The 26,154-nt window shown below is 36.7% G+C and overlaps 1 long non-coding RNA gene across 1 annotated transcript; it reads left to right on the top strand.

The window, feature by feature from the left end:
* Positions 1–332: 332 nt before the first annotated feature.
* LOC116449219 lies at positions 333–25,509 on the top strand. The gene is made up of 4 exons (XR_004242288.1): positions 333–557; positions 21,956–22,145; positions 22,819–22,890; positions 24,942–25,509. It is a non-coding gene; the product is annotated as an uncharacterized LOC116449219 (long non-coding RNA).
* The last annotated feature ends 645 nt before the right edge of the window (positions 25,510–26,154 follow it).

The raw sequence follows: 26,154 nt of genomic DNA on the forward strand, positions 1-26,154 counted from the left end.
GGGCTTCATCAAAAGAAGCATGGCCAGCCATGCCAAACCTGGCAGGAGAATATCTTTTCTGATGCACAAGAAAACCTGACTACCTGGGAAAAAGCCAGCAGGACAAGTAGGGCTCAAAGGCCAGCACGGCCTGTGCCCACGCCCCGGGCCATGGCTCAGGCCCGAGCGCGGCCGCGGTGCCGCTGCAGTCTCGGCGCTGGGCAGTAGAGGGCGCTGCTTCGTTGTGCTGCCGGAGGGAGCGGGGCTCTCCCGGGCGCCTGGGGCTGCCCGGCCCCGGGGCCATGCTGGCCCGCCCGGCCCCGGGGCCATGCTGGCCCGCCCGGCCCCGGGGCCATGCTGGCCCGCCCGGCCCCGGGGCCATGCTGGCCCGCTCGCTCCCGGCTCTCCACAGCCCTCAGATCTCCACGAGCTGGTGCACGGTTCCATGGGGCAGGCAAAATTGGTAATAAAGAGGAAATCCCTCTGCCTCCGACATCAGTACGTACTGCTCGTGCACCTCCAAACTATGCCTACAATCTGTTACAGCACTTGGATCAGCGTTGGAAAACGACGAACTGGTAATTTGCAACGGAGCTTTTTGAGGAATGAGTGTTGCTGCTTTTATATTGTCTTGGAGCAGAAGCCAGCATGTACTCTGTGCTCAGTCTTTGCAGGTGTTAAATATTGTTTCATTCATGTTCATTCTTTCTCCCTTGGTCTAAAGGACTCACCTTAGCTGAATGCTTTAAGCTTTGTGAACACAGATCAGGTCTGAGAAACTGTTGCAAGGAAGCTGATTCTCCCATGCAACCTGGACAGCTAAAATGGTCATAGAACATGGCATATGGCATGATTACAGTAACACCAGGCATTAGAGAGTATTTACCACTTGAATCAGACCTATTGTCACTCTTGCAACTTGAGTGGAATTAGGAAAGTTTGGAGCTTAGAGCAGAGGCTGAGAAAATTGGCAGTGATTCGATATTTGTAAAGCTACAGGGTTGAGAAACTATTAAAATACAAGGAAAACTATGTTGATGAAAAACTACACAAAACCTGAAAATTATGATCCTACAAGAGAAATGCAAACTTTGAGGAAAGGATTGACACTATCTTTTGCCATTGTCATGGATCCCTATCTAAAATATGTGATTTGGCCAGGAGAATGGGTTCTGTTTTGAACATGAGTAGTTGTAGTCATGCACTGTTAATGATTTTGTTACACTGGTGAAACAAACTCTAAAGCAATCTCCCAAAATCCCACATGTGCACACCAAATCAGGCTATTGAAGCAATATGGGATAGTGTCTCTTTATTTGCTGTATCTGTCCTGTAGAGACAGCATGCCTGCATTTATTTCTCTCTAAAGATCATGGATTTCTGCAGGGTTTTGTGTGAAAACAAAGAATTGCTTATAGAATAAGCAATCCAATAAGTGTAAAAAATGCTGTATATATATGTATTTTGCAAACAGTACTTTTGATTCTCAAGAGGCAGGCTGGACTCCAGAATTGCCTAGATGACATTACTACACTTAGAAAGGTTGCTGGAGGTCATGAGAACAATATACAAGCATCAGTTAGACTAGGCTGAAACAAAATGTCCACATATCTCTGCAAAGAAACAGACATACCTTCCTTGAAGGGTAAGAAGAGCAGAGAACACTATTTCAATCAACCAAAGAAACTGGTCTAAGTAATTTATTTGCAATTAAATTAATTTCATGAATATCCTTGAAGATTCGGGGTGATCTAATTGTGGCCTTCCAGTCCCTGAAGGGAGCCTACAAGAAACATGGAAAGAAACTATTTACAAAACCATGTAGTGACAGGACAAGGGGGAATGGTTTCAAACTGAAAGAGGTTTATATTAAATATTAGAAAGAAACTCTTTACTGTGAGGTTGGTGAGGCACTAGAACTGGTTGCCCAGAGAAGTTGTGGATATCTCATCCCTGAAGGTGTTCAAGGCCAGGCTGGGTGGGGCTCTGAGCAACTGGTCTCGTGGAAGGTGCCCCTGTCCATGGAAGGGGGGTTGGAAATAAATGATCATTAAAGTCCCTTCCAACCTAAGACATTCTATGCTTCTATGTATTTCTTACAATTAATTGTATTTAATGTCCTGGTTGAAAACTGTATTCAAATTACACTGACATGGAGTTGCTACAAGCAGGACCCACATACCCATCCTAGACTGCTCTCAGCTACTTCCTGAGGAAAGAAGAAAGAAATCTTTGAACATAATCATGCAAGATCGTTAGGTTCTGTGTTAACTATACCTGTGATGACTGAAGGCTTGTATTGCTAAAGAATTTTTTACCAGTAATCATAACCATTCTATGAGGATCATTATGTTTATTTTCCAGAGAAATACTTTTCAAAAAAAAAAAAAGAAAAGAAGTATTGAGAGAAGAATAAGCACAAGAAAGTGCTTATTTGCATTTTGGCTACACAAAAATCAAGATCCTGCTGTGGAAGACACAGATTCAAAAGAACCATAGATTACTTAGTGACAGTATGAGAAAACAAGGACTCAAAGGGTAGGGATCTGAATTATCACAGAGCTGCTGAGATTCCTTCTGTTCTCATATGGCAAGAATTACACAAAAGACCACTTTGAGTGCTTGTTCTTCATTAGATACTTCATCAGAAGATTGAAAAACAAGGACAATTATTGCGTTAATAAAATTTTAAATTTAAATCCTAACATGTATAAACTATCATAAAACAGGTGAAGCCCTTGCAGTGATATACTTAAAAATACTGAAAAGCTTGGTATAAGGTCCACTCTTCCATATAACATTTGTCAGAAAAGCTATGAACTAGATATGTGGTATGACATACTCATTTGCTGTGCTGAAAAGAATAGATGAGAAAATATCATGCAGCCTAATAAAATGTTAGATCAAAAATCTGACCTAAAGATAGGCATTTGTTATCACCATAGGATATTTCGATTTAAGGCACTCTAAACTCTTGTGTTACTTCCTTGTGGCCATTTGACATGCACAATACCATGAAGTGATAAAACAACCCACTTTGTCCTAGATTCATCAAACCTCATAACATTTGATGTCAATCCATTTGACAGTGTAGCACCTGATTGTCCTGATTTAAACACTATGATTATGACTTCAGAACAGGTCAGAAGTAGCTTTCATATCTATGTGCTGATTTAGGTTTTTCAGGGAGAGAGTACACACCATTTTATCTGTGTACTGTCTTCAAGCTAGCTGAAAAGTGGAATATGTCAGTATTTGAAACAGAGTTTACAAACAAATCTGAAAGGAAAAACTTTACTACAGACTTTCCTCCATTTGGCATCTTCTGAGTTGCTGTTTTGAGCAAAGGTCTAATTGAACTCTACTGGACTGTTGGTTTTACTAGACCTTTGCTCAAAACAGCAACTCAGAAGATGCCAAATGAATTTCTATATGGAAAGAGATGTGTTAAATATTGCTAGGTTATGGATGCCTAAGGCTAGAACATGAGTCCAGATGGCTGAAGTTCAACAGATGCCACAGAACTACAGAACTTGCATAAATATGTGATGTCAAGTGTGGGAAATCAGAGTGACGTTTTTCTATGCAAGTATGAAAGCCTAAGTATTTTACCAAAAAAAAAAAAAAAGTTCCCAGTCTTTTATAGTTGCATTAAGAAAGAAAAAGAAGACCATGTTCTATGTTTATATCCTATCTATCAAATATCTATGGAATTTTTCTTGTAGGTACTTGCAAAAAAATTCAAAATATCTATTGTAAAATATCAAAGATATAGGCTTTCTTATCACTGATCTAATGGGTTTCTGAAGATTGATCTCATAATTAGAAACATACCAAAATGCTACATAGTCATACTCAAGTCTCAAAATACAATGCAGGGCTGCTGAGACATAAGGTTTCACAGTAATATTCTCTTCTGTAGAGAATGAATGAAAATCAGCATGCTTGCCCCATGAGAAAGTTCATGCCAAAGATTTAGGCCTCCAGATGTATCAGGTGGCACAGTGTGAAATAAAAAGATAAATGTCACTTGCATTTAGTGCCACCACTTCCCAGAAATAGATGTTGGGCATTTGTAATGAGACGCAGTGGTCACATGCAATGGTGGTATCCTGAGAGATTGGTTCAGTGGTCATATCAAGTCCTCAAGGCACACAGACACATTTGGCAGGAAAGCAGCCAGTGCTTCATCCAAATTCCATGAGGGAAAAATTGCAAGAGGCTCTGGGAGCCTCAGACAGAGAGCCAGGGCAGGTGAACGCAGCTGAGCCATAGGATGCATCATGTCACAATGAGAGCTACTGGACCCTTTACAGCAGCAGTGCTGATGTCTGAAGGTGCCTCAGAGTGATTGAATATTGTTTTGTGGGTAACAGTTTGCACCTTTTTAGCCAAACAGAGCACAATTTCTGATTCTTTTATTGAAAAAATCACCTCTATTAACATAATGGAAACATTATTTGGAGAGCTTATGTTTGAGAGGCTCAGGTGGGATGCCTTGCAATGAAGAGTCAGATGCTCATTAACTTCAGCATTGAGAATATTCCTCGGCTCTGTTTATTGCATGGCACACATTGCCCAATAGAACTCTATTTTAGTTCTTTCACCAGAGTATTTTTCAGTGTACTAAGTCTACACCTTGATGAAAATGAGATCACTACCATTTTTTTATCTTTGTGATGTTTTACATTTTTTTCCTTATGAAATTTGTGCATTCCTGTCTCAAAAATCCAGTAATTACCTCTGCTGACAGTCTTCTTCAGGAACATCTCCAGCTTCTCTAAAATTTCCTCTGTCCATTTGAGATCCTGCTTTTTAAATATTTTTTATGGTCAGACAAAAAAAGGAAATTATTTGCCTTTAGTGTCTAGTTATAATTCTAAACTAAATATTCTAAAAATTGAGTGGCGAGAGATGATGAAAAAAACTTATTATCAAAAGTAATCTGATCAAAAATAGTTTGTTATACAGGCAGGATATCTGAAAAATAACTTTCAATGTCTTTATAAAAAAGGATAAAAATGCAGCTATATTGATGTAAAAAATACCTCACCTGCCTTCTACAAAGCAGGTTTCCTCAGTGATGCTAGATTTGTACTTCAGGCAGTAGCCACTACATTTGGAATCAATGATTACATATCTTGACTTTTACCGTTCGTTATAATAAAACAAATATGTATGGATTTTTATTTTTTTTCACCATGAACACTTTACAGGACATGAGTTAAACATATGTGCGGCTCCAGACTGCATGAGCATAATCCAAGCGTAAAATAGCACATTATCTCTGAAGTCTCACATGTCCTTTCCTTAAACTTTCCAGTTGGGTCTGAAAAACCTTGCTAAAAAAGACCCTTTGTATACAAATAATTGGAAGAAAGATGAGGATTCTTTTTTCTGACCTTGACATAATTTAAAAATATTTTTAAAAATACAGGAAATTATGAGGGCAGAATATAACACCGCAGATCATGTGTTTTGGTACAAATGAAGACCCTTTGATGTTAGTAAAAAAGAATCACAGTTGTGGAGAAGTAGGCCCTCTAGCTGACAAAAAATAATGTCTGACTAGAACTTTTCAGAATTCAGTTATTTTAATGAAAAAAGAAAATAAGATGAGGCTGTTGTTTGAAAAATAGAGAAGATGATTGCTTTTTCTTTCTTTTCTTTGTGTCTGACCCCCTGCCCAAGAAAGTTGTTTTTTAGTGTTTGCTTTCTCTTTTTTAGAACTGTAATTGGATAGATACTTGTAAGTCATGAAGGTTTATGTTGCACACATTTGTTCTATGGCCAATTGTTTTGCTTAGATCCTGTAATAATTTTTTTTCTTCCCAAGGCTGAATCCTCCTTTCTTTTCTACTGTGCTTTAATATTAACTGAAGCAACTTATGAGAATACTATATCTAAATATGTATGGCAAGTCAAACAGCTGCTGAGAGTGGAACAGCCAAGAGACCTGTATAGAGAAGAGCCAGCATCCATTATTTTTCTTGATGGAACCTTTATTGTGATTCTATGATGCTTTCAGTACCTCTGAATATCTGAAGAATTTAGAATTTTGTCAGATGTCAAGGCGTCTAACTTTACAGTAAAGGAAACAGACAATTGCTTAAAAAATGTCGTGATTGGCAAATAATCTGGTAGAAAATGAAAATGTATTAATTTCTCCATAAATGTCCTAGTTTAAACAACTCCCATAAAACTATTCTATCTAAAGTGGCAATTATTAAAAAGACAGAGCCAGACTCTTACCCATGCAGAGCAAAAATGAGTCAACAGTCAACACGCTGAAGCAAGGAAAATACTGACTACATAATATGAGGAATAAAAAATTCACAATGAAGGTAGTTAAGCAGTGGAAAGAGATTTTTCTAAACCTGATTTGAAAAGACTATGAGCAGCATGCTCTAACTCTGAAGTTAACCTTCCTAGATGATCTCCAGAGGCCTCTTCCAACCTTTTCTATGACCTGTATATATATGCATACATATATAAATGTGTGTGTGTATATAGGTAAGTATTCTATATAATATCTAATACAATATATTTTTTGCTGAAAATCCCAATAAAGAAAAAAAAAAAATAGCATCTTCTGTCCAGAGTCTTTCAAACTGCTAACTTGAAGAAAACCCTAAGGGAAAGAGATATCCATCCAAGAGATCAAAGGCATGAAAAAGCTATTGGGACATTTCAGAACCATATCTACATCCATGAAGGAAAACATCCTTTCAATTGTTTTCTCTCAGTAATTTCTATTTTTTAAGGAATCATATAAAAAAAACCAAACACTTTTTGTATTTATAGAAAAAGAAAAGCAGATTTACAACAGGGCAGGACCTAGAAAGACAGTGTGTCCTACCTCATAGCCAAAACTAAGTGATCTATCCTTCCTTTTTCTAATGCTAAAGTGTATTTAGCTGAATTATTCTGGAGCGTAAATGCATTTTGTCAATTCATAAAATTTCTAATCTGCATCTTAATACTCAAAAATAAATTCCCTTTCCTATTTAGTTCATCTGTCCCAAAAAAAAAAAAAAAAAATCTTAGAAATGTTTTTGGATTTAATCAAGTTGGAACTTTGAATTTTTCTCTCAAAACTGTGCTTTAGAGTTAAGAAGATCAAAGTTCTGCAATTCATGCCATGAAACCTTTTCTTCACTAATTTTAAATTGAGAAGAAATTTTTACATGGAGAAGAAATTTGTTAAGGAGTGCTCTGGCTGAATGTCAGGTTTCTGCTACTGGGAGTGCAGCATTACTGCAGGAAAGTTTAAAGCAGGCTTTCCCACTGGATGAATGGATGATTGCCTGTTCTGCAGTCGCCTTATTGAAACCTGCTAGTCACACAATCTTACTCCTAGAAGGAATAAAAATACCATAATTCAAAACTATAGAAAAGATTAATTTACAAGCACTTAAGACTGACTGTTGAACAAAAGGTCCTGTGTAGTCTTACACACATGCCAGTAGTATATAATTCTGCACCTCTTACAAGAGTAATGCCTCATTACCCGAGTCATACCCTGGGTGAAGACCACCTGAACGATGTTAGATTCAGGCAACACAGAGGTGGAAAGAGGAAAATATTTAGTAATATAAATCACAACTAAGGCCATCTGTCCTGCAATTGTCAAGGCAGTACACCGCCTCAGGCTCCTCCTGGGCTCTTCATCACTACCAGCTACCTGAATAGTAACAGCTGCTGCACTTTCTTTCATCTGTGGATAGTGAGGAGGCAGTATTCCAGCTTGTCAGCTGCTAGTGTGCCCACAGTGAGCCATATATTTTTTATCTTTTGAATCAGGCTATTACAGTAATACACTTCACATGGGAATACGCTCCTATATATAGAAAAATTTCCAATGTCTTAACATTTAAATACAGTAGATGCACTTCAACAAGCAACTTTTTTTCTTTGATTAAGCACTGACTGTTCCTCAGTTATCAAATCAAATTTGAGATCTTAGTTCTTGGTCTTCAAAGCTCTCTAGAGAGTGGATAAATTTAGAAATATAAACATTATAATCATAATAGGCTGGAAGGTTGCATGAAGAGAACATCTAATCCATCTTTCCTGCCAGAAGGCATAATCAACAAGGCAAATATCACCTCAGGTATATATTGGTCCAAGTTATTTTTATATATCTCCAAAGGAGAAGTTTCACAGAATCCTCAGACAATCTGTTCCCATGCTTTGCTAACTTTGATCACTATAAAAAAAATTCATATTAGTAACCTAAATCTTCCCTGTTGCAATTGAAACCCATTATTTCCTGTTCTATCCAACTTGAATGTGGAAAACAGATTTTTCTTTTCCATCCTGCAGCGGCCTTTTGCATAGCTGAATACTTTCATGCCTATCTTCAATCTCCTCTTTAGGTTAAACAACTCTAACTCATCAAGTATTTCCACAAACCTTCTCATCAATCTCAGCGCTGTCTTTCAGACTCTTTTCAATTGGTTCAAAACTGAACAGAGTGATGCAAATAAAGCTTTATATTAACTTCTGAATAGATGAAATAAAAAGGCTAAAATATTAAAAAATACAGGCAAAGAAAATTGTCTTTTCAGCTTAATTCTGATTGGATATTAGTAAGGTAATACTTTCAAAAGACAGATGAAAATGTATTATGAAAGTTGAGATACTAGGTAATAAGAACATGAACAAACATGGAAGGATATATTAGATGAAATATACTGAAAGACATTACAAAAACATTCCATCTGGTTCTGAAGTGTTTAATAAAAGGGCAAAATAAGAGATGACACAAATAGGTATCAACCTAAGAAAGGCCATAACCACACTGAAAGGGGAACAAGAATAAAGTATTAGGCATGTGCTTTAGCCACCCTAAGTTTCAGGTGGTGTGTAAGTATCCATAGAAAATATTAGAGAGAGAATTGTGACAGGAACTGTGAACTGGGTCAAGAGATCTAAGACATTTCTGAAACCTACAAATGTGCCCATCAAATCCATTCACCAGATACTTTTGCACATTCTGTTAATAGAGCTAGAAGAAAGGGGAGTTTAATTATATTCCTAAACACAACATGGCCTAATTTCTGTGGAGAACTATAAAAAAGGTATATTAAGAACATGTCTGTCTAGTCCAGAACACTCCATGGACTCAAGATTCCCTCCCTCCCTTAAATGTCATCCTGAGAAATTAATGTTTACTGTGAGCAGTTTTACTGGGGGCCAAAGGTAATGGTGATAATTTAAATATGGTAGACTATCTTTCTGAAAGTTCTGTCACGTCGGAGATAGTTAATAGTTCTTTGAAGGAAAACTAACAAATGACAAAAAAAAATATCCTCCCCTTTAACATGCTCTCTTTTTTATGCAAAAAGTGGAATCTATCAGCCCTATGTTAAACACAGCATCCACTGGCTTTGGATCATGCATTTAGATCATCTAGTACAGAAGATTTTCTATAAGCAAGTAATAATACCAAATATATACTTTTAATATATACTGTGGAGGTCTTCCAGATGTGAATGGAGCTATAGATGAAACAGCAGTGTCTGTTCAAATCTTAGACCTACTCCAAATAGTGACTCAAGGCTATGAACTCTCTTATCCCCTGTTAATGATGACACTTCATTGCCACTGTTATCTATTTAACAAATTCACCCGAAAGCAAAGGCAAAGGAGAAAAGGTGTAGGGGTGAGAGAGAAAACACGGAGAAGCAGGAATTAGTAGCTGTTTCAGAACAGGAGGGGAAGGGAAGAAACAGAGCAAAATGAAGGTAATATACTAGAAGAGAAAGCAAGTGGTAGAAGTAGCAATGTCTTTAGACAGTCATTTCACATTGAATTGTACTGAGTATACCAAACACCTCTTTGTTTAGACTCAAAAAATTAGGGACTTTAGTCCAAAGGAAATCTGTGTGTATTACAATAAATTCAAAAGTAGCCAGTGACACTTACAAGACATCTTTTTCAAAAATGCAGTTACATTGCAGAGACAGGCCATCTCTGTTACGTAATATTAATGAAAAATTCTGTTTTTCTAGAATAAACAATCATATGGTGGAAAAATCCAGTTCATTCATCATCTCTTAGAGTTTTGGCAGTGCTATTGAAAATGCTTGGGGATGATAATTTAGGTCTCTTAACAATTTTCCCACTCCTATATCCTTTTGGAGATTTCCATCTGAAGAAGAGTGAGCAGGCCAAGAAGAGCATGTATTTCTGCCTAGATAGTTGTGAATCTTCCAGGATGTCCACCATTTAGGGATCTTTTTACTTGGAGGTGAATGTACTTAGGGGTAACAAATCTCAGGGAATTTGATTTGTGCCTGCTATTGGTAATTTCACTTGATGACTACTCACTTGTCTGAGCAGCACTTCCTTACCAATCCTCCTTGTTTCACACAAAATCTTAAAGTCATGATCCTGTACTTCATCAATTACCTCTCTGTGGATTCCTTACTTTTAATTTCTTAATTTGGAGTAAAAAATACAAATCTTTTAGCTCAGTCTTCATAAACAGTTTTTGTACACTTTTACTACCCTTTCCTGTAGATGTACTATCTTACTATATACTTCTGAGGTGAGTGGGCTAGAAATATAAACTGTGTACAAGTTCTTGAGTAGTCTACATAACTCAGACAAAATGGTTTTTTTTCCATTCCATTCATTTTAACTCCTAAAATTTGCTTGCTTTTCTGAACATCTCAGTGGATTGGCTTGAGGTTCCAGGATTCTGTGAGTGGTAAAATTTAGTTTAGAGCTCATTGGTGCATATGAACAGTGAGGTTTATTTTCTCATGTACATTACTTTGAATTTACCAACATGATATTGTCTACCATTTTATTTCCCAGTCACTCAGTATTATGAGTGTGTCCTACAGTGTTGTCACCCAAGTATACTCTCTCTTAGATCATTAATGCTTGTTGTGAAATGGAAGTCCCAGCACCCTAGTGTTATCTTATTCTGGTGTTAATATCATCAACTTTTTATTTATCTGCTTTCTATCTTTCTATATATCTATTATTAGTCCATGGAAACTTAGTTTCATTATAAATCTTTACTGAAAAATCTTATTAAAAACTTCCTGAAAAGCCAGTGTCAAGCAACTATTTTCCACTTGGTCATTGATTCTTTGAATAAACTCCAAAAATATACTTACAAGAGGCAAATTATTTCTTCCTCTTTATGTTCACACCTATCTATAGACTTAGTCTATTTTTCATTCTATTTTCTACCATTTTCTCCAGCATGGAAACCAAGCTTTCTAGTCTGAACTTCCATAGTTCAGTCTGAGAGCCTTTCTATGAACTGAAACTTTATTTCCCACTACCCATGCTACCAAGGGCATTTTATATTTTAACTGAATCACTTACTGCAGTGCATCTTTTTCATATTTTAGTCCTTTTGAAACTCCTAGGTGAGTACCATCTGGTCCTTGCAATTTGCTACAACTCATGTTATTGATTTGTTCTTCATAAAAATGTAAAAATGACTGCACTATGTCAGACCAAAGGTCTCTCTGCATCAGTATCATTCTTGGACAACACCAGATGTCGAGGGAAGATTATAAGAAAGAAGGAAAGGTGTTTTGGTAGTTCCTTTAAATTCTCCCCTGGCCTTGAACCATTTGTGATTCAGATATGGCTGAAGATCAAATCGTCAGTTTATTTTAAAACTCTTAATGAATTTTTCTTCTACAAACCTTATACTAGTGGAAGAAAAGGCTGGTCTGACTTCTCACATCTGCCAGACCCTGTAGCAGAGGTACTGTGTGCTGTGCACAAAGAAACAGATCCTTTTGTTTTGTTTCATGGTTTTAACTTCTTGCAAGGGAACCTACTTCCTTTTCTGCGTCTTCATTAAGTTTACAGATACTCATTAAGTTCACAGACTTCCATCTCATCCATCCTTGATTATCACTTTTCCAAGCTGAAGCATTTTAGCTTTTCGATTGTTCGTTGCATGGAATTCTTTCCGTATACTTTGACGACATTCCTGCCTCTGTGTCAACCTTGTGGTGGGATGTTTTTGTGGTCAGCAAGCAATCTCCAAGCTACTTCCAAGTATTATAACTTTTCAAATGCATCTTCTACTTTATTGTTAATATATTGTCACATTAGATGATTTCCCCATTTGAAACTAGAGTCCCACTTCCCCTTATCCCTGATCCCACCAGACAATGAATGTGTGATTACAATCTGTCAGCTCCTGCAGAGTAGGTATTTGGTAGCAAAATTTTGAACAGTATCCCAGTCAGTGCTGGGTGTAAGGTAAGCACTAGCTGTCTTCTCTTGGACTTCCTAACTAAAAACTCCAAAGAGGGGCTTTCAGCATCTCTGGATGAGATACTAGAGTGTAATCTCTCTTGTGCCCTAACTGGATGTTTAGCCAGGCTATATATGATTGAAATCTGTTATCATTATTGAGTTTGCTGCTGCTGCATTCTTTCTGGTTTACTTTTCTGTGTCCCCAGTCACTGTGACTCTCATGATTTGGAGAGGAATACAGAAATTGTTAACATAACCCTAGTATTACCCACTTTCTATTCAGTCATAGGTGCTGAACACTCCTGATTGATAGTAACCTTATGCCCTTTCTCATTTGACCCTGTTTATACTACAATGCCCCAGTATGGTCAAGTGCTGGGATAACTCGTACCTTGTAATTATTTTCTTATTACTTATTTTCCTTACACCACATTTGTAATTTGGCTCTTAAGGCAGTATCATAATTTAAAAACAGGCATTCTAGTAGAATAGTCTTGCTTTTGGGAATCATCTCTTCCTTTGGACCCAGTGAAGTGACTTGGCAGCGCTCTGTTGAACTAGATTGAAAATTAGATTCATTGCAGTCAGGGTAAATGTCATATCATGTAGATATTATGCTTCTGGGAATACATTTTTCATCTGTCCTTCTCTACCTTTTTAGATGCATTTTCTTGCTCTCTTTGATTTGCCAACTATGAAGGTAGAAAATAACACTGATAAGGAACTGATTCCTCAAGAAACAGAATGTGCTTAGAATTGTTACTTGTTCAGTCAGTGCCTCTCCCATCCTATTTACTGCAATTTCTGGGAAAACACAACTCAAAGAATAAAGGAAGTTTTTCTGCCTATCTGGGGAAGATCCTAATTTGTTCCAATCACTCTCTACAGCCAACCTCTATCCTTCCTGCTTTCAGCAGAGGTCAAGATTTTGTTCTCCATTCATTTTATCATGCCAAGAAAGAAGGGGAGGAGAAAATTTAGTCATCAGTCCACACAAAGGTTGAGGATAGTCCATAATAGTCTGTAAGAGCTGTCATGAAAAAAGATGCAAAGCCCATGCCTGCGAACATAGATAAAAAATGGCCTGTTTAGTTTGGAATTAGTAAAATTCTGACTCAGCAACTACATGAAAACAAGATACTCGTATCAACTTCCTTTTGAACTATCAAAAGATGAATGGGAAGAAAATATTGAGAACAGAGAAATTAGCAGGGCAAGCAGTGCATGTAAACTGGTGTGAACAAGCTAACTTAAGTAATTTAGAAAAAGAAAGAATGAACAGATATACTGACTAGTGAATTGTGTAATGAAGATGGATGGTTTGATGCTCTTAATTTAGTCTCATAATGTGAGAACAAGAAGACACTCAATTACTCTGAGTGTTAGCAAATTTAAAAGTGATAAAAGGAAACAATTCTTTATGTAGTGAATAGTAAATCTTTGGAACTCAAATACTCTAACATTCAGTTACCTGAGCAGTTTAGATTATTTAGAACCAGTCCTTACTGAATGAAAACAAGCATAGCTGTGGTTGCTGTTTTGAAATAGGAAAGCACAGTGAAATAGCATCACTGTATCTAGAATGCCTTTTAGAATGCTGGAGAGTATTTGTAATTTGATTTCAAGAGCATGTTCTGTGCTGGACATTCACAAAAATTTGTGACACCTTTTGGTGTTTTATGATCTCTCAAGGAGCAGCTATGGTGTGCTGCTTAAGTCCTCACCTACAGTGGCAGATCCATTCTCATGTCCTAGTCAGAGAATTGTAGCCAGTGTGCCACACGAAGACTGGAATAAAATCCCTTGGGAAATTGAGCTGACTACTACACCTAAGTCTTAGCTAAACACTTTTACTTTTTTAAGGCACATGGAATGAATCTTTCTTCTCTTGTTGACATTATGCTTGATGACATCTCTCTTCATATTGAGCCATTATAGCTGAATTCCTGTTCACTGGACAGTTTGTTTATCTGCATGGTGTAAGTATCTGTGAGAAGTGTGCTTGGAAGAACAAGGTACAAGCTGATTAAGGTGAAGAAGCCCAGGTGAATATTTACAGCCACCAAGGACAAACATCAGACGTTAAAGCTTTCAGGCAACATTTCCACTGTTGAAGTGATGATCAGCTGTTCTCAGGATTAGTTTCAATATCATTGTCAAGTCAATCATTGGCACAGTACAAAAGATATTTCACTGTGTTAAGATTTCACTGTTAATGAGAAATGTCCTCCCTAGGGCAGGCCAGATGTCCACCTAGCCTAGTGCTATGTCATGGGCAGGTCAAAGGATGCCATTTTAGCAGAATACATAAGTCTGGCTAACTTGCAAGCCATAACTCATGTACTCCACCAGCTTCTACAGCTACTGTATTAGAATATTGCATGTGAGATCTTAACACATGTTTTTAGGATCTATTTGTGACCCTGTTTTTTATGAATTTTTTCTGTACCTTTTCTTCTTCAGATCTTCCTGCTTCTACTGCCTCCCTGAGCACCAAGTTCCAGATATTCTCCAACCACTGGTAGAACAGTTATTTTATTTTAAATCCACATTGTACTAGCTTGGAGCCACCTTACTTACTGCTGCAGCATTCACCTATTGCTGAATTTAGTGAACAACCGCTTTACATTTCTGTTAATCTGCCCCTTTGAATTCATAACCCCTGGCCATGCCCTTTCCTTAGCCTTCTGCCAACCTGTCCTTGTGATGTAGCTACTACTCCATCTCCTTGACCATTTCAGTTTTTCTTCTCTTGTATGCACATTCTCTATATCCACTACATCCTTCTGAGCTGCAGAGATAAAGAACACACAGGCTACAAGGATGTAGCCATGCTAGAGGCAGCCTTTGCCACAGAAATGGCCTTAACAATCCTATATGACTTCTGCACGTGTAACTGCCAGTTCAGAGCATATCCTAATTCACCCCTCACAAGAAGTCAGCAGCCTAGGAACACAAGCCCATCAATTATCCTTCTACTCAGACTCTAAAATGTCTTACACAGGGCTTGACATTTGCTGCCAGTCAAACTTCCACTTTAGAGACCTCATGTAACTATTTTAGTTTCCACTGCTGACAGTTTGGTTCAGTTACAATGAAGGTTCAGCCAAGTCTTCCTAATGTAGGCTCTTTCTTTGCCATACACAGAGATTATGGGTCTCTGCCTGCCCCTCAGAACCTGCATGAATTTAGACAATGTTACTATGCAGGTCAGGGACTTTAGTCCCCTACCTAGCAGACTGAATTTAGCTTTCAGAGTTTCCCTCTTGCATTTGCCCCCTGTGACTGGACCGACAAGTTTCTCTCCTGCATCCTTAGTAGGTTTAGTATTTTAATCCACTTGACTGAAAAAAAAATAGTCTCACATTTGGATGTTTCCCTTTGGTTTTGGGAAAGACAGAAACTGTTACAGTTATGCACTTGTTTGTGAATGTGGTGGGAGGGGTTCTGTGATGGGTAGAAGATTTTGATGCTAAGGGACACGTTGTCTGAGATTGCCAGAAGAATGTGGTTAGCTGAAGTACTTATATTCGTACTTAACAAACATTTTGTAGGCACGACATACCCCCTGTTGGCTATGGAAATAGTGTTCAAATGTCCTGCAATCTTAATGACAGAAGGGGTGGGAACAGATCTTCCGCTCATCTGTAGAGTTAGGCTCAAAGGCCCTATAGTATTCCTGCTGTAGCATAGGATGTTTTAATGTTCATCTTTGCAGTTCATCTTCTCAGCATTTATCCAACTCTGATTCCATGGTCACCATGACATGGCAATTCTCTAAGGAATTTCTTTAGCACATCTCTTTTACTCACAGAGTCACAGATCTCTTCATTAAGCATCACTGGATAATTTTTTCTCTGCTTGCCCTTTCTGCTACCTACTCCTTTGCACTGCTGGGGCCTGCACTCAGGTTGTTACTACAAATTAATATTTTTTTTCCTCAAGCTCCCCACTTTTGCTTGCATTGACATAATTAACATACACAAATCATAATTACCATGCTGGAGTGACCTCTTGGATGGATCTCTTCTCAGCTTTGAACAAGCAGGAAATATGAAGATTTTTGCAGAGCTATTTTTGCAGCTCCTGCCATGCATCAGATGCTGACACTCCTGCATACACCCTGAGGTGCCCAGCATTGACAGTGCCCTGTGCTCAGGGTATTAATTGGCCAGCCAACAGCAAAACAGCCAATCAAACAGCTTAAGTAACAAAGGCAGCATTGTGTATTTACTCTGATTATCTTACTTTTGCCTAATGAAGCTGCTTTAAGGTTTCTCTCCTGGCAAGGATCCAAAATGCTTTTATCTTCCTGCGTGCAGTGGGCTGTCAAGCTGAGAGAAAAAGCCTCCTTTGTGTGCATGGTCTGTCTTGTTTTCAGAGGAGTTGCTGCAGAGGAAAGGGTGGGTGCCTTGCCTTTCATATGTTGAAGGAGGCCTGTAATGGTGTCTTTTTCATAAATGTTCTGATTTTTTTAACTTTGATCCCAGTAAATGGAGTGGGTGTTGAGAGTGCATCAGGCACACAGTTTCATCACCATGTGGCTCCTCCATTTTAGTTAATTTCTGTGTCACTAGTGGTATTACTGGGGCCACTGCTTACTTGCTAATGCCCTCTGGATCTTCATCTGCTTGATGTATACCCTTGTCCCTTCCTTCCCAAAAAGAATGGAAGGATCTTAATGCAATTCTTACAAAGAAACTTCTGAGGGAAGAAATCAAAAAATAAATCAAGAAATAAACCTGAGAAGGACTTCATATTGTACATGGCCTTAGTTTCCAGTACAATATCCAACAGAGTCATTCAATTCTTTAAGGAAAATGGCAACAAGTGCAAAGAGGATGTAAGCAGGATAAGAGCAATCAGGTTTGTGCTCTCAGGAAAAGAAGTTTCACTAGTTGGTGTACTTATTTCTCAAATTTTAATCCCAATTAAAAGCTTCTCTGAATTTACAGCAAAATTTATCTTCAATTCTAGAGTTATTTAAGACACTTTAAACAGAATTTTCTCCTAAATTTTTGCAAAGGTATCTCATATTACAAATAAGAAGATTTTATATATTGTGGAACTTTTTTTCCCAATTATTTTATAACTGAAAAAATATGTTTGCACACTTGTTTACATATAAGTTTATTTTTCATTTAAGAAATTCCTTTCATAGTCAAGTGATACACCTGCAGTAACTTTAGGCCCTGCAAAGAAACTTGTGCTGGAGTGAGTTCATACTTGCTCCCACCAAGTATGTAATTTTCACTGCTCTATTTCAGAGTGCTTCAGTATACTTCAGATTGAATTTTCAAAATACTGTTTTTTCCACTGTTTTTGTTTTTTTTTTTCTTATGTTTACATAAACATTTATAAAACAGGACTGCCTGGCTTCATAGTTTCCGTAGAAATACTGCCACCAAACTGAAACTCATGGAATTTGTTTAGGACTTTTTTCCAAATAGATGTCAGGGTGCTGCCTGAATGCCTCAACTCGTCATCAGCAAGGATGGTGCCCAGATCTATGCAGGGACTGAGGTGTCCCTGATTCCTGACAGCCAGATCCCAGTAAGGATGTATTAAGACCCCTGGCACTAAATCCTTAAAAGAAATGCAGTAACCTAGAGAAAATACAGGGTATTAAGACAACAGAGACCAAATTGGTGGAAGATGATGTTGACTTGTTATCTGCTCTTTCATAATCAAGATAGTTCTCTGTTTTTTATGGCCACAATACCTGAATTTACATATTTTTATGAGTGATTTGGTAAGAGCCCAAGGACAGAGTGAGTGAAGTATATGACGTGTCCCAGGGAAGCTGGCATGGGGAGCAGCATGATGACACAGCATGTCTCTGTCAGACACCTTCTAAAAGTAGCTACTTGTTTTTCCAGTGACAAAAGAGGGTGAGATGCATCTGGAAACTTGAAGGAAAAAGAGGCCACCGTGATTACAAGTCTTCTTATGCTGAAGTCGCCATTTGCCTCCATTAATCCATTAGTCATCTATTAATGAGGGTGACTGAATTAAAGAGGAGGGAAGTGAGCTGCTAGTGGGACACTGGAAACCTAATTCCCTCCAACTAACTCCTTCCCCTTGGAGAGTCCTAATCAATGCCAAATCATCCTGGTACAAAAAAACCTTTAACATATGCAATCTTTGTAATGCCCAAACTCTTTTTTCTCCTCCTATATAGTCCTTTTGATCTCATTTCCCTTCTGCTGCTATTTCTATTCTAAGTTCTTAAGTAAGAAATTTTTTTGTCTGTCCTGGTAGTGCTTACTGGTAGTGCTCTAATAATAATTAATCAAATGTTGTTATTACTTTATTATTTTTATTTTGTTATCCCAGGGACAATGTTTTATCTCATTATATAATTTGACACTAACCATTGAAAACCAGATGAATGAAGAATCTATTTTATCTAACAATAAAAGGTAATTTTTCATTAATATGTAGAACAGTTTGCATTTTTTCTACAATAATTACTTATTTAACCATTCAAAACTTAGATTTTTTAATGAACAACAGTATCAGAAATTGTTAGATCATTTTGCTGGCTTTTATAAAGGAGATAATAAGTACTTTTCCTTTGCGTGTTCAGTGTAAAGTAATTGTAGCTATCTTGTGGTTTTAAGAAATGTTCAGCCACCATAAACAACGTATTTCAGTTTATGAAAGACGTACCATATATGTCACTTTCTGTTTAGTGTGTGCCTATTCCAAGATACCAAAGGACCTGAAGTAGGTTCATAATGGACGCCGTTGTTTGCTTTAGGTAAAACAAATACCTTTTTTTGATCCTGTGTGTATGAACAGAAAATGCTGTGTGACAAATCCATAGATAAAAGACATATGCAGCTGCTTCTCAGTATCTCAAGCATGGTGCAGAGCAAATAACTAATCAATTTTCTTTTCGGTCAGTAACAAGTCATGTATTAATGAGTAAAACCTGTTTCACAGTTACGTGCCATATGAAAATTCATCCTCTGGAAACATAACTTGGTTGCTGGACAACATGCAATCTTTCTGTAACAGTCAGTGTTCTATTTCCAGTATCATGTTAAGCTATTGATAACCAGCCCAAACACTCAAATATCTTAGGTCACTGAATCAACAAAACCCTTTTGCAGAAAGCCTGTTACTTCATTGATTATAATCCAGAATTCAGATTTCCTTGTACTTCTTATGCAATGATAAAACAAAAGAGGAAAAAACAACAGAAAAGCAAACCAATCTCAGTTCTGATAAGAGCATAATTTACTTTTTATTTCTGCATACCTGTTACTGACAGGTAACTATTAAGTGCTGCATCAGAATGGAACATTCCCTACAGTGAAAATGAAATAGATTACCACTCAATATAGCAAAAATCTAATTATAAAAGCTTGAAATGTTTTGTGTTTTGACTCATTTTCATTATTACAGTATCTTTACCCAAATATTAGCTACAAATTTACATTTTGAGGGGTTATTTCACTATGAAATTATTTTTGGGGTTTGTACCTTCCCTCCATGAATCTTTTAAAAGCAAGAAAGCTCTTACATTACTGTCTACATAATGTTAATACATTTTTTGTCCTGTGCAGAGTCAAAAATCCAGAATCATAGAATCACAGAATATGCTGAGTTGAAAGGGACCCATCAAGATCATTGAGTTCAACTCCTGGCCCTACACAGGACACTCCAAGAGTCACATCATGTGTGTGACAGTATTGTCCAAATGCTCCTTGAACTCTGGTTCAGGGCTGGTGCTGTGACCACTTCTCTGGGGAGCCTGTTCCAGCCCCCAGCCACCCTCTGGGTGAGAAAACTTTTCCTGATATCCAGCCTAAACCTCCCCTGACTCAGTTCCATGCTGTTTCCTCGAGTCCTGTCACTGGTAATCACAATAAACCATATCTCTGTATAAGTGGGGGTTTGTGGGTGTGAGTTTAGGTCTTAGGTCTGCTAAAGCAGAATGTAAAGGATAGTTGGGACTGCCTTTGTCTGTGTTATGTCTGCAGTAGCAAGTAGACCAGTAGAAGCAAGATCTGTAGTATGAAACTCTTGGTGTTCATGCCCACACAAGTCACATTTTAATGGGGGGGATAAACTCTAGGCTATCCTTTAGCCTCCAGCCCATTTTGCAGTGTGCATTGGAACTGCTCCTTCTTCCTTAGTTTCACCCAAAAGGATTTCAGTTCAAGTGCTCCATGGCAGCTCCATGGTGCTTATTAAAATAAAATAAATAGGCACAATTGGCAGTTCAAAACTGCTCTCCTGATACAAATTAAAACACAAATGTAGGCAAATATTCTGTATCTCAAAAGCCATAATCAGGCCATAATCAAAAAGATAGGAAATGGCTCTTAAAATGCAGCAACAGGACCAAGAAATGGCAGCTCTAAATGAAAAGTGTGCTTACTCTGGATATCAATGCACGAAACCAATGCAATGAAATGAATGCTGTAACCTGATCAGAAGGTGTGAGATGTAGAAAAAAAAGAAGTAAATGTACACCTTTTAATATTATAGCTAAGGGACATTAGTATTTTCTTCATAATATTAAGAAACAAATGGAATTAAAAAACAACATTCACTGGTCTCTATATGAAGAAGGTCTGTCAAACAATATAATGAAAAAACACAAATATTCAGCAAAAAAGTCTGTGTAGGGACAAAAGACAACATAGTTGTAGCATGTTTCATTCCAAAAAAATAAGCCTATAGACAAGCTTGTACAAGTAGAGCAACTGGAGGATTTGAGAAAATATAGAGTGTGCAGAACCATCTGCTGCTGAAACAAACAGTGGATTTACAAACTGAAATTCTCTTGAGTTGCATTGGACAAGAACCCCTTTTCTCCTTCTCACATACTTTTCATTGCAGTTACATGTGTAGCAGCATGATATACGAGGGAAAGAATAATAAAAGAAGAAGAAAGCAAAGCAACTGCACAGATGTCTTCCCCCTGCCCCTCGCCCTGATTATTTCTACAAGTTCTGCTGAGACATTAGAATATCTATAAATTCATTGCGATCTAATGAAGAAAACTGACTCACAAAAGGAAGACCTTATTTCTTGCTATTTGAATGGGAAATTCCCTCATAGCAGAACACCTGTTGCCATCTAAACAAAATGCAATAATTAGCTGGAGCCTACTTTGTATTTCTTGAGCAATGTGTTTACTGTAATTCACTTGAACATATATAAATCTGTACTAATAGTCTTTTACTAGGTGCTATGCTTGACTCAGTAGGTGTTAACTTTGATTTAGTAGATTAAATATCTGATTCAGCAGGTAATTCACATGTTTCAACAGGTTGTATAGTTGATTCAACATATGAAGTATCTGGCAGTGTTTATTTTTTTCAAAGGTTGTTTTATCCTTATTAGAATTAACTTTGTTGAGTTCTCCATATGGCACATTAAGTGCAAGTTAAACATTTTATTGGGAATGTATATTGTAAATTGTTCATTTAAATACATTTATACAGCCTTTCTGAAGTTCAAGTAAGAGATTATTCCCTTGTGAAAAGTTTTGTGTTTAAACATTATTCTTCTATTAATATTAGTCTTTCAGTTGTCATACTGAAATTTCAGAAACAAAAAATAGATTTTTTTTTAACTATTTCATACCTAAAGGATGACAAAAAATAAAAGCAGAATAGAGAAGAGATGCAGGTTTCAGAATATGGTGGTTCATCTTTGACAAATGGATATGTATTTTTTGCTTTTTTCTTTCCATTTCTTTTACATCTTACAGGATGCACAGCAGAAATCAGTTTGAAAGACACCTTGACAATAAAGCAGACAGAGGAGAATTGGGATGGAAAAATATGAAGAAGAGTAAGGAGAAATTAAAGAATAATATGGTCGTGTTGGATGAATATCTGAGGACAGACTGTGGAAGAACATGTTACAACATACTTCTGAAGTAAATGTTTTGGCAATAGGTAATATTTAAGCTCACAGGAACTGTATCAAGAATGAATGCAGAGAAGAACCAAAGCATTTCATAGGGACGTGTGTCAGAGCTTACAAAGAGCAAGTCTTTTAGGAGGCACCACAAACATCCAAGGAAGTCCTTGCCCTGTCACACCACCATCTAGTGGTCCTTACTAAGATTCTCACTATGCACAGAAGTAAATGAAATCTTGGCTAGCAGAATTGACTGGTTCTGAATCTTTTCTGGAGTCTTAGCAGTAGATTTAGCTGGATTTTAATTGCTAAAATCATGAAATCAGGTAAGCAGGAGTTGACAAGTGGATCCTAAGTACTCAGGCCAAGGTCCATCATAGTGAGACACATATCTCTTTTTACATTCATCAAGTGCTCAGTCTTTTGTACCTGTTTTTCCTTTCACACATTAGTCTGCTGATGGCAGGACATAAACCTGTAATGAAAATCACAGGGCTTTATTTTGTTTGACTTCTTAGAGATTTCACTGAAAGCTACTACTTCATGCAACTTGAGCATCCCATGGTGGCAAGTATTCTTTTGTTTAATTTGACTTCTATTGTTTCTTGTTCTAAATGATTGCAATTCTTCATTGCAGGTGATTAATCTTGTTTTATTTTGCTATTATTGTTTTTTTTGTATTTTAATTGTATATTTAATGTTTTCTAGGTATAAGAGAAAGTTGGATAGTTCTGGAAAATACCAGCAAACAATACTAGGAAAATACAAAATAATAAATAGGTAAGACAAGAGAAGAATAACTGCTGAACTGTTGTTAATGGGTTATAAGATTTTAGCCTTTCAATCTTATATTAAGTTATCCTAACTTTACATTTCACAGTCATTATACTGACTACTGGCTATACTGACTCTTTTTATTTACATCTACATGGATTGATAAATTAAGATGCAATTTTTGCATTTCCAACCTTAATCTTTGTGAAATGCAGAAATTAGAATCTCCTAGACAAAGTGATTTCAATTATTGAAATTGATTTTGGATGTTTCTTGCCATTGACTTTTTAAACAACTATGCTAAAGAACTGTAAATATGATGTTGATCTACTATGCTCTTGAAGTACACTGGAATGGGCCAACTTTTACCTTTGTAATGCATGACTAAAGGTATTAGAGGTAAAGAAAGCATGAATATCAATCTGTTTCTGTACTCAAAATGACCTCTGGTTTTATTAGTAATGGAATCTAAGTGACATCATCTTTCGACAGTCATGATCTTTAACCCAGTTTGATCTAAACCAGACTCCTTTGGAATGATATCATTAAGGTAAATCCCTGAAAGAAGAACAAACCATTTTATTATAAACCATTTAAGGGTATTAAGTTACTGGGAATGATTTCACTGATTTTTTTCCTTATAAAGGACAAACAATTTCAAGATTGCAGGTTAATATCAAGACACAACTGAACTTTGAATTTTTTTTCAGTTGCATTAGGTTTAATCTTCTTAAATACATTGTAAGACTTCACATCTTTTAAAACACGATTCAGAAGTCACTGAGGTATTTCTTATGTGAACATTGCAGTGCAAACTATATTATTATACCTAATTCTATTAAAAAAAAATGGCACTGCAATAAAAATGAAAAAAAGTAACTACTTTATACAAGGAATCTTATTCTTTCCACCCTATCCACTCTAAACCCAGCCCATCTGTCCTATGAATTCATGGTTTCTTTCAGGAGCTGACCATCCTGGGGTTGTTCTCCTTTTCTGTCATATACTGACTAAGAATTTAATGAATTAACCAAGGTCTTTTTTTTTTTATGATGTATCATATTTAAAAATTGAATATTGATACTAAATGAAGAATAGCAAAGTTTTGATCTGAGAGAGAAAAATATTGTTCAAAATACCCACTTGGGGAAGGAAAGTTGTAAGCAAAAGATGTGTGATTTGATTGTGATATAAATTTTTGCTCTAGATTTGTTCCATTTTTTAAAACCTTTAAGTCATTGAATGGAAATGAAAATAGCAACTAAACACTCCTAATAGCAAAAATGCACAAATACACTTTGAACAGCTTTGCTGCTACCAAGAGAAACATTATCTTTTAAACAATTGATTTGTTTTGTCAATGTTTTTCCCTGAAAGCAGATTGCATACAGACAGTGTTATAGTGGCATTATCTTGAGCTTAATCCTGATATTTTTGGTAGCCTTACTTTTGTTTTTATCTTCCAGCCAGGTGTTTCCAATAGTTTTGACTGTAAGATAACCCAATAGCTGGTGATTAATGTAGCCATCGTAAAGAACATAAACAATCCCAGAAACAGAACTCAAAGTTCAAATATGGATGCTAACAGTAATTGCTTTTAACAAGTGCAAGGAAGAAGTGAGAGGAAACCTGGTATTGAATTTTGTGTTACCAAAGAGCAACTGACCAGTGATAACAGAAGCATCAGAAACACAGAGTGCAGAGAGGTAGCACTTTGCACAGGAAGTATCATGAAACAGCCCATGTCAGCCCAGTAGTAATTGGGCCTTTGAAGTTTCAAATGTGAGAAGAGATGAACATTCATCTTTAAAGTGTGCTGAGTCTCAGGGATTACTTTTGGTTAAAGTAGGAATGTGCAGTTATTTGAAACCTGACCCTGAGGTCTCTAAAAAGTTTGGCTTAGGTTGTGCTAGAACTGACCTTGTAAATTTAGACAGCTGCTAGACTACTGCTAGGAGCAAATTATTACAGCAATTGTGATTTTCATGACTAGCATAAAAGCAAAGGGCACCTATTTAAGACCTGTGAGGTCAACTTTCACATTTACTACATTGCAGAGAAGGAGAAGCGGCGCAGTCTCGCGAGAATAAGATACTGTGAAGAACTTTGAGATTCTGCATAAAGCTGGAGGAAGAAGAAGAAAACCACACATAAATATATGAGAATAGTTCTTTCAAGACATGAGGTATTCTGGCGAAAAAATATTACTTCAAAATATTTTATTTTTAAAAAATTCTAATTTACAAGCAAGTATTTGGAGAGAATGTGCCAAATATTAAAAATATACAGCAAACCTTGAAATCATAACAAGTTTATTCATTTGATTGCTTTGTCTCTGTATTTAAAAGAATAAATACTTCAGCAAAATAGGTTTATCAAAATTCAGTTGATTTTCTGTCTGAGTTTGTTGCAATTGAAGACTGGATATAATCCTAAACTCCAAATCTAGATATGATTTTGTGGTCACTTTATTTAATGCCGTGTCAATCAGATATTGAATTAATCAATTCTTTATTTGAACTTTGGAGTGGTTTCTATTTTTTTAAATTGTTTGGGTGATTGGAATCCCATGATTTTATTGACATGAATTTTAAAAGTTGAGAATTATTTCTATATGTGAGATTTTAGGATTTCATGTGGAAGGAAGTTTATTTTTTTTACTTCACTTTTTATTAAAAAAATAAAAGTAGCAATAACTACTGCTATGATTTTTAGCCTGTTCACACATCTGCATAGCATTTGATTATGTGCTTTCCTCAGAACCCTTAATCTTTGATGGACCCAGAATTCAAACACTCATGTACACTAATCTTTCCTTATTCAACTTACTGGCACATCATGACTAACCAGTTTATCTGGTTTATTTTCACCTTTGTGACTTAAATGTTTATCAGCAAACCACCTGAATTCTAGAGAAAAGTATAAAATCTGACTTTCTGTGTCTGTACTGAGATGTCATGGTTTCACAGAGATACGTGGAATCCAAAAAGCTATCTCCCTCCAAAATGTTGAAAGCTGATTTTGATATGGTTAATACTACCACAGTTTGGAGCTCAAACTCATGAGCTTTGTTGTGTTGAATACTATACTCACCAAAATCAGAGCTTACAAAAGCCAGGTAGAAAAAGAAGCAGCAAATTTGATTTACAATGTGTGATATTGGTTATGGTGTTCAGGTGTTTGTTGGGAGTATCACATTAAAAAGATATTTTGAGGAAGGACTCAGTGACAGAGAAATTGGAAAGATTAAAAAAAGACCTTAAAAAAAGT

This window comes from Corvus moneduloides, chromosome 1 (genome assembly GCF_009650955.1).
Source record: "Corvus moneduloides isolate bCorMon1 chromosome 1, bCorMon1.pri, whole genome shotgun sequence".
Taxonomy (NCBI): Eukaryota; Metazoa; Chordata; class Aves; order Passeriformes; family Corvidae; genus Corvus; species Corvus moneduloides.